Genomic DNA, 12,896 nt, shown 5'->3' with positions numbered 1-12,896 from the left:
ATATATGTGTGTGCATGTATATATACATGCACTGCTGCTGCTGCTGCTAAGTCGCTTCAGTCATGTCCGACTCTGTGCGACCCCATAGATGGCAGCCTACCAGGCTCCCCCGTCCCTGGGATTCTCCAGGCAATAACATTGGAGTGGGTTGCCATTTCCTTCTCCAATATACATGCACACACACACACACACACACACATATATATATATATATATAAATATAAATATAAATATATATATATATGCCTCATAAAACATGATAATCAGTATTGTAGAATGGTCATCCTTCAACCTAGTTCAGGTTTTTCTAATGAGATGCTATTTAAGGTAATTCTGTCTGGTGCTATGTGCAAATTTGAACTAATTTGTGAAATTATTAACTGAAATTCATGTAAAAGTGACTTCTTCTTAACATTGTATTTTGACATACTGGGTCCTCATGATACTAGTGGAGGATTTGGAATCAGAGCAAGGAGGTAGCAAATGTAGGAAATGGCCACAGAAGTAGGAAAAGCCATGCAACTTGTAAGGAGAGTGGATCAATAATGTTTAAATACTCTCCTCATAGTGAAGTGCTAACACTTTTATGGGATATTAGTGAAGCAGTGGCAGTGAAAAAAAAGGAATGGAGCAAAGATGAAAATGACAATAGGCAATATTTATTGATATTTAACATGTGTAAAGAATTTTGTTTCATGCTTTATATTCTTTATTTATGCTTTATATTCTTTATTTATATCCTCATAAGGTTATTACTCTTATTTTTAGTCCATCAAGGAGAAAAGCACTAAGATTTAGAAAGTTTGAGTAACTTTCCAAAGTTGATTTAGATAGTTAGTGGATCTGGAGGGTGAAAAACTTGTCCTTCCAAATGATACTCATCTCCTACTCTCAATCCCTGGAATTTTTGAATGCTACGTTAAATGGCAAAAGGGAGGGTCTTTGCAGATATTTGAAGTAAAGGACATTGATGTGGGAAGATATCCTCGGTTGTCCACATGCATCCTTATAAGAGGAAGGCAGAATGGCATTTTACACACTGGCACATGGAGGAGAGTGTCATGGGACCACAGAAGCAGAGACTGAAAGAGGTATGGTCACAGAGAATGCTGGCAGCCCCTGGAAGCTGGAAAGTGCAAAAAGCAGGTTCTCCCCTGGAACCTTCCCAGGGAGCACAGCCTTGCTGACACCTTGGTTTTGGTTCAGTGACACTAATGGTAGATTACTAGTCTTCAGAGCTGAAAGAGGAAAACATTCTATTGTTTTTAGCTTCCAGGGTTGTGGTAATTTGTTATGCCAGATATGGAAAACTAATAGAGTTATGAATCAACCAGGTATGTCTATCTCCAGAAATAAGCTTTAAGCCATATGCCAGATCATACATGTAAAGTATAACCATAAAAATTATTGGTATTTTTTAGCACCACAAACTGGAAGAAAAAAGAAAAAAAAACTTCAGTAAAAGGGATGTGTGTATACATGTATGTCATATATGTATATGATCATTTATGAAGTTTAAAAGTCTTAAAAATAATATCTTAATTTTACAGTTTATACACACACACACACACCTGTTCACAAGTATTGTTTGGCTAATTCAAAGTACAGGAAATGTTTGTACAGTGCTGTACCATACTTTTATTATACTATATTCTTAGAGATAGTTAAATTTTATTGATAATTAAAACTAGTTTTGAGTGTTCATCATTCCCTAAAGATACACTGCTGCTGCTAAGTCACTTCAGTCGTGTCTGACTCTGTGTTACCCCATAGACGGCAGCCCACCAGGATCCCCCGTCCCTGGGATTCTTCAGGCAAGAACACTGGAGTGGGTTGCCATTTCCTTCTCCAATGCGTGAAAGTGAAAAGTGAAAGTGAAGCTGCTCAGTTGTGTCCGACTCTTAGTGACCCCATGGACTGCTGCCTACCAGGCTTCTCTGTCCATGGATTTTCCAGGCAAGGGTACTGGATTGGGTTGCCATTTCCTTCTCCAATGCATGAAAGTGAAAGGGAAAGGGAAGTCGTTCAGTCGTGTTCAACTCTTTGCGGCCCCATGGACTGCAGCCCACCAGGCTCCTCCGTCCATGGGATTTTCCAGGCAAGAATACTGGAGTGGGGTGCCATAGCCTTCTCCAATGAATGAGTCTACCTATTTGTAAAAATATAACTGATGAAAACAGTGCAATCACCAGGTTATCACACTGTGAGAGTTCAGTTGTCAAGAGGGAGCAACTCAAAGGACATCACACAATCTATAAACCAGCTAGAAGGGGCCATCCAGACTTTTCCCTGCTGAACCCTTTCTAAAGATACACACTTTCCTCCAAATTTGCATTTGTATTGCTGAAATTTTGAAATTATTTTACTCTTCTCATTTTCATTCTTTCACGGTCTTTTAAAAGATTAGTTAACATGATAACTGGGTTATACTTTCATTCATTTTCTATGGCTTACATCCATTTTCTATCATTCACTTCATTATCGTTGAATGCCCTGCCCCCAGCTGTAACCATTTTAGGTGAATCCTGCACTCATCTTTTCTGAAACATATTATGTGTTTGTGCAGTTCTGAGCTCAATTTATCCTTTGTGTCTTTTAACAATTTTTGTGTGTGCTTAAGTAGCTTCAGTCGTATCCAACTCTTTGCAACCCTATGGACTGTAGCTGGCCAGGCTCTACTGTCCATGGGATTCTCCAGGCAAGAATACAGAGTAGATTGCCATTTCCTTTTTCAGGGGATCTTCCTGACCCAGGGATTGAACCCATGCCTTTTTCTCATGTGTCCTGCATTGGCAGGCAGATTCTTTACCATGAGCACCACCTTAGCCTAACCTAATGGATTCTCTCCTATGTTTTTACCTTCCAAACTGATATATATATCCAAACTGATATATATATATATATATATATATATATATATATATATATATATTCATATATATATATAAATAAAAGTACTGAAGAGGAAGGGCAAAGCAGTCTGCTCCAGTATTCTTGCCTGGAGAATCCCTTGGACAGAGGAGCCTGGTGAGCTAAAGTCCATAGGGTGGCTGAGTCGGACATGACTGAAATTACTGAGCATGCACGCAAAGGTACTGAAAGCTTAACAAACAAACAAACAAAAAAAAACTAGGACAAAATGGAACTTCCTTTTTATATTGGGCTTTTTCTATTTTAGAAATTTTTCAGTTCAGTTCAGTCACTCAGTTGTGTCCGACTCTTTGCGACCCCATGGACTGCAGCACACCAGGCTTCCCTGTCCATTACCAACTCCCAGAGCTTGCTTTAACTCATGTCCATCGAGTCAATGATGCCATCCGAACACCTCATTTAGGTATGTCCAAAACACTTTAAGTAAAGTTACTTTAGGTAAAGGCAGTGTATTGAATTAAATATATTGCCAGAAGGCTTAGAAGGAAAAGAATCTGCCTGTAATGCAGGGGACTCTGGTTTGATCTCTGGGTTGGGAAGTTCCCTTAAAGAAGGGAATGGCAACCCACTCCAGTAGTCTTGCCTGGAGAATCCTATGAACAGAGGAGCCTGGCTGGCTACAGTCCATGGGGTTGCAAAGAGTAAGACATGACTGAATGACTAACACTTTTTTCACTTTTCATCTTAGGAAAAAGCAGTGTATTGAATTAAACATATCACCAATAATTTTAAGCAAATGTGGCAATTTTGCATGTTATTTTTCTTAAAGTAAGTTTTGACCATTCATGGTCTCATAATTGCGAGAAATGTATGCTCCAATATAATTCTCTTTGGGAATTGTGTTAGCCAAGTAAAATGATGAGAACTGTAATAATGTAGAGAGGTTGGTAATGTCATAAAATTACTTAGAATTAATTTTCATGGAAAAATAGCATTGCTTAAACTGTTGAGATTGGTGAGCACTATCTAGTTTATGTATAATTTCTTTCTTCAGGGACTTTCTATAGTGCTGTCATATTTTCTTAAAGGTGTCTTCGTAGATAAGCTCTGATTTACAGATAGTGTACATACCATTATGTCACATACATTATGTGATGTTATATTAGACATTGGTCACTGGGAATTTATTGGTGGTTTCTTTTGTCTACATTTATTATGATCCAGATCTTTTTAAAATGCTACCTTAATTTTTTCCAAATGTATTTGTGATCCCTAAATAGATATGACAGTACGTCTCACAATAATATTACTTACAAGTTTGTTCAGTACTGTAATTTTCGTATCAAACACTGAAATTTTCATATAAAGCTGAAATTTCTTGAAAGTAAATGTTTATTCCTAAAGTATGGACATTTTTTCCTTATCTAGTTTTAGAAATACCTACATATTTCTAGTAGAGACTTGGTTTAGTATATGCGTGTGTGCATGCTCAGTTGCTTAGTCTTGTCTGATTCTTTGTGACCACATGGACTGTATGTAGCTCCTCAGGCTCCTCTGTCCATGGAATTCTCCAGGCAAGAATCCTGGAGTTGGTAGCCATTCCCTTCTCCGAGGGATCTTCCAACCCAGGGATCAAACCCATGTCTCCTGTGTCTCATTCACTGGCAGGCAGATTCTTTGCCCCAAACCACCTGGGGAGCTCAGTTTAATATATAGGAAGGTTTTTAAATTAATTTTCAACTGTGGGTGTTGGAGAAGACTCTTGAGAGTCCCTTGGGCTGCAAGGAGATCCACCCAGTCAATCCTAAAGGAAATCAATCCTGAATATTCATTAGAAGGACTGATGCTGAAGCTTCAATATTTTGGTCACCTGATGCGAAGAACTGACTCATTGGAAAGGACGCTGATGCTGGGAAAGATTGAAGGCAGGTGGAGCTGGGGATGGCAGAGGATGAGATGGTTGGATGGCATCACCAACTCAATGGATGTGAGTTTGAGCAAGCTCCAGGAGTTGGTAATGGACAGGGAGGCCTGGCGTGCTGCAGTCCATGGGGTTGTGAATAGTAGAACATGATTGAACTGAACTGAACAGCAAAGGATGAAGAAACAAGAACAAGTACATGAAGAATTTCCTCCTTCTCACTGGTGAATGGTAAACTCTTACCCGTATTTGTAGCAGATTGCAGTTTTCAGAGATGACCACATATCACTTCTCTCATGCTGTTCTTACAAAGTGATTGACACTCTTCCACCCAGGATGGGATTTGTGTTCCCTCCTCTGGAATCTGGTTATTGGGATGGGGTCTGTGTGAATCCATAGAAAATGGTGAAAGCAAATTCTGTGTGATTTTAATGCTAGGTCTTAAAAACTTTAAGGCTTTTGTCTGGCTTTCTCTCTGTCACATTACCATGGTGTCACATTAGCCATGGCACCCAGTCACTGTGCTGGGGGAAGCCTGGACCAGGCTGTCAGGAGACCACATGGATCGGCACTGTGAATAAAAACTGAGGCTCTTATATGACAGGTAGTATCTATCACCGCATTTGTCAGTAAACTATTCTTTCAAAGATTCTAGGCCCCAGTCTCTGGTGTTTCACACCCGAGGCCACTAAGTGTGGAACAGAGGCAAGCTGTCACTTCTGTTCCCTGTCTGAAATACTGACCTCAGGATCAATGGCTGTTTTGTGCTAGTGATTTATATAGTAATATACTATAGAGCATTGGATGACTGGAGTAATATTTAATATTTTTAAAGAAGTGGGTGTATCATAGAATAAGATACATAATAGATCAGAATTTTTTTTTTTTTTTTGCTGTTCATGAGATTTGGCCATAAAATTAACTTATATCTATATAGTTGACTTTGCTTCCCTGGTGACTCAGTGGTAAAGAAGCTGCCTGCCAGTCAGGAGATGTATATTTGATCCCTGGATTCTGATGATCCCCTGGAGAAGGAAATGATAACCCACTCCAGTATTCTTGCCTGGAGAATCCCATGGACAGAGGAGCCTGGCATGCTACAGTCCATGGGGTCGCAGAGTCAGACATGACTTAGTGACTGAACAACAATAATTAGGCTTTATCTCACTGAATAGAATAAACCATTTAATTCAGTTTTATTGTTAGCATTTCTAAATGGCTCTTAGTAGTTGAGTTACCAGTGAGAAACCAGGTAGTAGAGTTTGCCCATCCCTGATCACATGAGCTGATAAGAGGGACCACAGTTAAGGGTCTTAGCCCTTGTTTGGTTATCTTTGCTTGGGTTGGCAGTTTCTTCCTTTTTCAGTGTTTTACCAAGATCACCAATCCCCTCTGATTATGATTAGTTGGAGTCATGGTAGTAAAGTCACAGTTCAGGACCCTGAAATCCTGACTTTCCAGGAAGAGGGTGGCTGCTTTGTGAAAGCAAATTCCCTGTAATTGGAAAGAGGGAAGATAGAAATGGGAAGTTGAGCCTGTTTTGTTCTTTAGACTTATTTTGGTTTTAATGTTCCTCTAGTGGGAAAGTGAAAATATGCACAAACTAGTTCAAATACTTGAAGCCCTAGAGAAGCCATCTTTCTTTTCCTATTAATAGTTTTGTGATTCAAGGCCATTTATTTCACATATCTGAACATGCTTATTTATTTCATGTGGTTAGTAAACCAATCGTACAGAGATGTTATTGATTAATAAATGAGATTGTAAATGTAAAGTATCTAAGACAGTACAAAACTAGAATATATACACATGTGTGTACACACACACGTCTATGTGTGTGTATATATGTATATATAAGTGTGTGTGATTGAATGAGCTAGCTGCAAATAATAACACAAGGTGCACTCATTCCCTCTTCTCTGCATCTTTGCCTTTCTTTGGGAGATCTCATCTAGTCCTTCAGGTTTCATCTATATGGTAAATTTATACTTGTATCCCAGAATTATTAGACAAAAGCAAGAGAGTGTGCTAGAAACAGTGATGATATATCTTAGCTGAATACAAAAAGAGGGTGAAGAGAAAGAAGCTTGGACATAAAAATGATAGAGGATTCCATTGTCTTGCAAATAGGGCTTTGGAAAAACAAAATTCTGCGCATGAAAAGTATTGTAAGTTACTTAGGAACAGCAGTTTTAAAGGGCAAGTCAGTGGATTTGTATTGGAAAAGAGAAGCATTATGGTAGGGTAGGAAGGGAAAACAAAGCACCATAAACAGAAGAATGCAATGGGGAAAATTCTTGGCAAGGAAAAATGGTGCTGAAGTCAATAGAGATGTGAAGCCTGGTGAATTTGGTGCTGTCATCACCTGGAGCCTGGTGAGTATTCATGACTCAACAGTGCGCAGACAAGGCCTATGGTCTGGGGACAGTTCTCTAGTATGGGTTGGTGTTCCTCATCACTCTGGTTACAGTGGTGGGTACTCATAGCCTCAGTCGGCAGCCAGAGTCGGACCACAAGAGTTTTGTGGCTTGGCACAGGGAGTTCAGGCTCTAGGAGGCAGCAGCTGTGTTGTGTGCCACATGTGAATGAGTGACAGAGTACCATGGTTGTGCTTGAGAAGATTCATTGTTAGAACCATTTAGGAAGATAGCTTGCATGTATAGTTTGTTTTGCAGATGGAATAACACCTACCCTTTAAAGTTTGATTTCTGGTAGAACTGCAGCACAGTCGTGGAAGATGGCAGAGTTTAACCTCACACTCATGAACATAAGTGGCTCCATCTTCCTATTATAGAGAGTGTGGAAAAAGGGAACAAATGACATTGTAGTTTGAAAATTGGGTAGCTTACATCTGGTCATACCTACAAACAGTGGGTGGTGAGATGGGAGCAAAAAAGATGGAGAAACTCAGGATGACATTGAAGTGGAGCTTCAGATCTAACAGGAGAGGGTGAGTCAAGACCTTTAAATTATTGTCACTTCAAAAAAAACACCTTAGGCTAATTTGGAGCAGAAGTATGGGTAATATCAACAAATATTTGTTTCTAATTTATTCTTAAGATTTACAACCCATCCTGCAGTTTCTGTTTATGTATTTTTTTATGCTTGTTTCTTGCTTTTCTGTAATCATTTTTTTCTCATTAATCTGTGTCTACAGTAGAAGATAAAACATTTTCCTTTTGCAATGAATGTTAGTTTTCTATTTATTAAAAGCTTTCTTGAGATTCTCCCATTCTAATTATGTAGCCAATTTGCATGTTAATCTTCTTCCTTTTAATTATTCATAGCTAATATTTGAGGTTCTTTTAAATTATTTGCAAACAATTCTACATTGTTTGTGTGTGTATGTTTCCTATAGAGTGGTAATTTCTCAACTCTGGCTATAGGTTGTGGGAATATCTGTGAGTAGTATTTAACCTCATCCTCAGAAATATGATTTATTTAGGAGATCTAATTTCTGACAGTCATGAAATCTCCACTAAGTGGTTTTAATATCATTTTAATGCACAGTGATGAGAATCATGGAATTAGATTCTTCTTATTTCTCAGTTTTACAGGCCCCCTAAGTGATTTAAATACAGCTTTAATGTTCAGATAGGGATAAGAATCATTCAATTAGAATATTTGATTGGAAATTAGACATTATCTTAGACACTACACTTTTTATACAGATGAAAATTTCTGCAGTGGAATTTAGCCAGCACTCTTGCAAGTTTCACTGAAGGAGGTGTTGTGAGGATACCAATATCTGACCATGCTTGTCACATGGTCACAGCATTTCATGTATAAACCACTTAGCAACAGCGTGTCAGAGCTTCATATGGCCTCTAACATCCTAAAAATTCTTTTCTGCATTAGGCAATCCATCTATGTATTTTGAGTGATGAGTCATAGGCAGCTTCTTCTTGAGCTCTTTCATCACTAAATACAGGTTCTTGTCTCAGTAAGAATTCCTGGGATTAAAATGAATCTCGTGCATTCAGGCACATGGTAGGGCTGATGAAAATCTTGGCTGTTTTGTTTATATGTAGTTATTGAAATGATCTTTGTATATAAATAGTCACAGGTGGCCACATTTATTGTGCATAAACATCTGGAGCAGTTGCAAGGAAAATTTCACTTATAATTTGACTTATTTCTGCATTTATTTAATACACCATCTGTTGATGGATAACATTAATAGATTTTCCCTCATAATGTGGTTTGAGAATTATGAAATCTGTTTACTATTCCCAGCAAAGGCCATCCTGAACATTTGAATATTGTTGCTTTTGATTTATATCTTTTAGAAAGTTACAATATCTTTTCATTCATTCAGGGTTATAATTCCTGTTTGTTTTGTTACTGCTTCATTTCTCCCTTTAATGATTGCTTGCTTAAATTACTTATTCTCTCAATACTCACTATACAGATAGAGCCATGCAAGGTGCTACGAAGCATTTCTCTGATAGCTCAAAGACGTCAGGTCTATTCTGCCAGTACAATGTTTGCAAACTCCAGGCTGACTCTCCCAGACTGGCAAAGTGCCAGATGCAGATTTATTCACTGTGGAAAGGAGGGATTTGTGTTCATGACAGCCTGTGTGCCTTGAGTTGATGTCCAGATACAAAAGTTGTGGCTAATTAACTGAGATATAGTTGATACACAAGGGAAGTTGTATGAAGGAAAGAGTACCTATTTTCACTGTTTTGTAGTCAGATAAACATAAAGACGAATTCTGTTGCTAGCTTTAATATGCTGAATGGCAGTAGACTTGGCATTAATTCTTCCTAAACCTAAATGGTAGAGTTGTTTTGAGGATTAAATCTAGCAGTTTATTGAAATTTTCCAGTAGAATGCTCAGTAATAACAACTGATGTTAGAAATATCTCTTGGTGGTGTTATTGGTATTAAAGGATAATCTAGGTATGTTTTTCCATTGGATGTTTCTGCTCAAGTAAATATCCTGTCCTCAGACTTGGTGAACTGAGCTAAATTTTTATTAATAATTTGTTTTTTCTTTCACCATAGACAAAGGAGTATAAGCTCACACTCCAATCCCTTTCTTCCTCTCTGCAGGCTCAACATTGATCAGATTTCTTTGATTTTCAGATTTTGACTCTAGATTTGAGAGAGAAGGACAAGTCACTTCCACTGTCACCTTTATGGCAGAAAGTGAAGAGGAACTAAAAAGCCTCTTAATGAAAGTGAAAGTGGAGAGTGAAAAAGTTGGCTTAAAGCTCAACATTCAGAAAACAAAGATCATGGCATCTGGTCCCATCACTTCATGGGAAATAGATGGGGAAACAGTGGAAACAGCGTCAGGCTTTATTTTTTGGGGCTCCAAAATCATTGCAGTTGGTGACTGCAGCCATGAAATTAAAAGACGCTTACTCCTTGGAAGGAAAGTTATGACCAACCTAGATAGCATATTCAAAAGCAAAGACATTACTTTGCCGACAAAGGTCCATCTAGTCAAGGCTGTGGTTTTTCCTGTGGTCATGTATGGATGTGAGAGTTGGACTGTGGAGAAGGCTGAGCACCAAAGAATTGATGCTTTGAACTGTGGTGTTGGAGAAGACTCTTGAGAGTCCCTTGGACTGCAAGGAGATCCAACCAGTCCATTCTGAAGGAGATCAGCCCTGGGATTTCTTTGGAAGGAATGATGCTAAAGCTGAAACTCCAGTACTTTGGCCACCTCATGCGAAGAGTTGACTCATCAGAAAAGACTCTGATGCTGGGAGGGATTGGGGCAGGAGGAGAAGGGGATGACAGAGGATGAGATGGCTGGATGGCATCACTGACTCGATGGACGTGAGTCTGAGTGAACTCCGGGAGTTTGTGATGGACAGGGAGGCCTGGCGTGCTGCAGTTCATGGGGTCTCAAAGAGTCGGACACGACTGAGAGACTGAATTGAACTGAAAGTCACTTCATATCTATTATTAATTGCACATTTTTTTTCATTTCAACTATATTTAAACCTTCCATTTAAATTGTGTTTCTCTATGGTTCCAAAATCTATACTTCAGTTTGCTCTTGACTCACAAAAGAAGAAGATGACTTATGCTCCACCTCCCCTGAGTCAAGAAGTGCCAAGGAGTTCTTCACTTCTGTAGTTGGTAGGACTTCTGCAAACCACAAGCCCTGGAAAAAAGCATAGGAATCATAAAGAGGACTGGTCCTGAAGAGCACTGTGAAATAAGCAGGAGAATTAAGTAAAAGGAAGACCAGTTCTCAGTTTAAGGCTTTGGTCTCATCTCCACTCACAGAAGTGAGAAGTGTTGTTTGACAGAAAAAAAGTGTAAGTTAAATCCTCTTTGGTGAAATAAAACTATTTGGGGGGAAAAAATAGAACAGCTTATATGAGGTTAACTCATAATTTACTTAATACCAGACTATTTTTAGTTTTCTGTGATGATTCCTCCATAGTCAAGATTTAGAAGCTGTAGGACCCTTACTGACACCTGTCTTAAAGCACTCTACCTTCAGTGTAGTAGTCTGGAAGAAGGTTCCCCAGTATAAGGTCTTACTTTTAACGTGAAAAGCCTCTGCAATAAATAGACAATATGGAAAGAGAAACCAGGACATTTTTTTCTTTAGGTTTGAGGGTTTTTTTAATTAATTTATTTTTTTACAAAACCTTTTTTGTTTTGTATTGAGATGTAGCTGATTAACAATGTTGTGATAGTTGCAGGTGAACAGCAAAGGAACTCAGCCATTCATGTGCATGTGTCCATTCTCCCCAACTCCCCTCTCATGCAGGCTACCACATAACATTGAGCAGAGTTCCCTGTGCTGTTCAGTAGGTCCTTGTTGGTTAGCCATTTTAAATATAGCAGTGTGTACATGACCATCCCAAACTCACTAACTATCACCCCCCATCCTTACCTCCAGCAAGCATAAGTTCATTCTCTAAGTCTATAATATTTCTGTTTTGTAAGTTCATTTGTATCATTTATTTTTAGATTCCACATATAAGGGATGTTGAGGTTTCCCAGGTGGCATAATGGTAAAGAATCCACCCTCCAATGTAGGAGATACAAGAGACGTGGGTTCGATCCCTGGTTGGGAAGATCCCCTTGAGTAGGAAATGGCAACCCACTCCAGTGTTCTTGCCTGGAAAATTCCATGAATAGAGAAGCCTGGCAAGCTATAGTTCAGAAGGTTGCAAAGAGTCGCACATGACTGAGCACACATGCACCCTTCTTGGGAGGAATAGCAAAGGATGTGCACACATCTTGCTTTCTCACAACCCTTAGTGGTTTTTCTGACCATGTTTTAAGTACTGATTCTGCTATGTTTATCTTTTGAGAGATCAACAGAAGCACTTGAAAGGAAGACTTTACAATTCTTGTTTATGTTATATATTATTAATAGTTCATTTACATCAGATAAACATAAGTGGACTATTTTCATTATAGTCAACATGGAATTTTCTTCTATGCAGAAGTAATATTTGTTCTATTTTGTTCCAGAATTCAGAGGACTAACACATGATTTCCAAAGAAGCAGACTTCATTTAGGTAAGTAAGAAATTGTAATAATTGGAGTTTTCCAAAGATGAACAACTGTTGCAGAAATTGTTCTTTTATTTATTCTTGTAGGTATACAAATAAAATTTGGGTTACCCTCTATTAATGAGATAATGGAAGTTTTTTCAATTTTCTTTGATACATTTTGAAACACAGAAGCTGTAGTAATCTCTATAGATAATTTTAGATTTAGTTGATAGCAGATAATCTAATTTGGAATTAATATGAAAAATCAGATATGTAAAAGAAGAGCATCAATATTTATAATTAATTACTTAGAAGTATATGATTTTGCCTTGGGAATTTTATAAACTCATTTTGTTATTAAAAGGATTCTTTAGAATGTGAATTTGATAGCTAATATAACAAAAACTAGGTTCTTATAAAGTAACAGATAAAATTTATCATTGGTGTAGTTTCATTTATACTTTTTAAAATTAATAGTTAGTTGGAAATATAAAGCTGTAACCAGGTTAGTCATTATGATAGTTTTAATATGTCAGTCAAAAAATGGCCCAAATGGATGGCAGAATAGGGATCTTCAGAAACCCTGAATTCCATAAAAAGAATGAGAACAATGGCCAAAAAGTCA

The 12,896-nt window shown here is 38.1% G+C and overlaps 1 protein-coding gene across 1 annotated transcript in view; it reads left to right on the top strand.

Annotated features, from left to right (window-relative positions):
* LOC113894782 (zinc finger protein 318-like) overlaps positions 1-12,296 on the top strand; it is a 44,360-nt gene extending 32,064 nt beyond the window's left edge. The window contains exon 3 of the mRNA XM_027545431.1: positions 12,248-12,296. The gene's annotated coding sequence lies outside the window, so the exon portion shown is untranslated. The remainder of the gene's footprint in view (positions 1-12,247) is intronic.
* The last annotated feature ends 600 nt before the right edge of the window (positions 12,297-12,896 follow it).

Source organism: Bos indicus x Bos taurus, chromosome 6 (genome assembly GCF_003369695.1).
Source record: "Bos indicus x Bos taurus breed Angus x Brahman F1 hybrid chromosome 6, Bos_hybrid_MaternalHap_v2.0, whole genome shotgun sequence".
NCBI lineage: Eukaryota > Metazoa > Chordata > Mammalia > Artiodactyla > Bovidae > Bos > Bos indicus x Bos taurus.
This window is presented reverse-complemented; position numbering and strand designations above follow the sequence as displayed.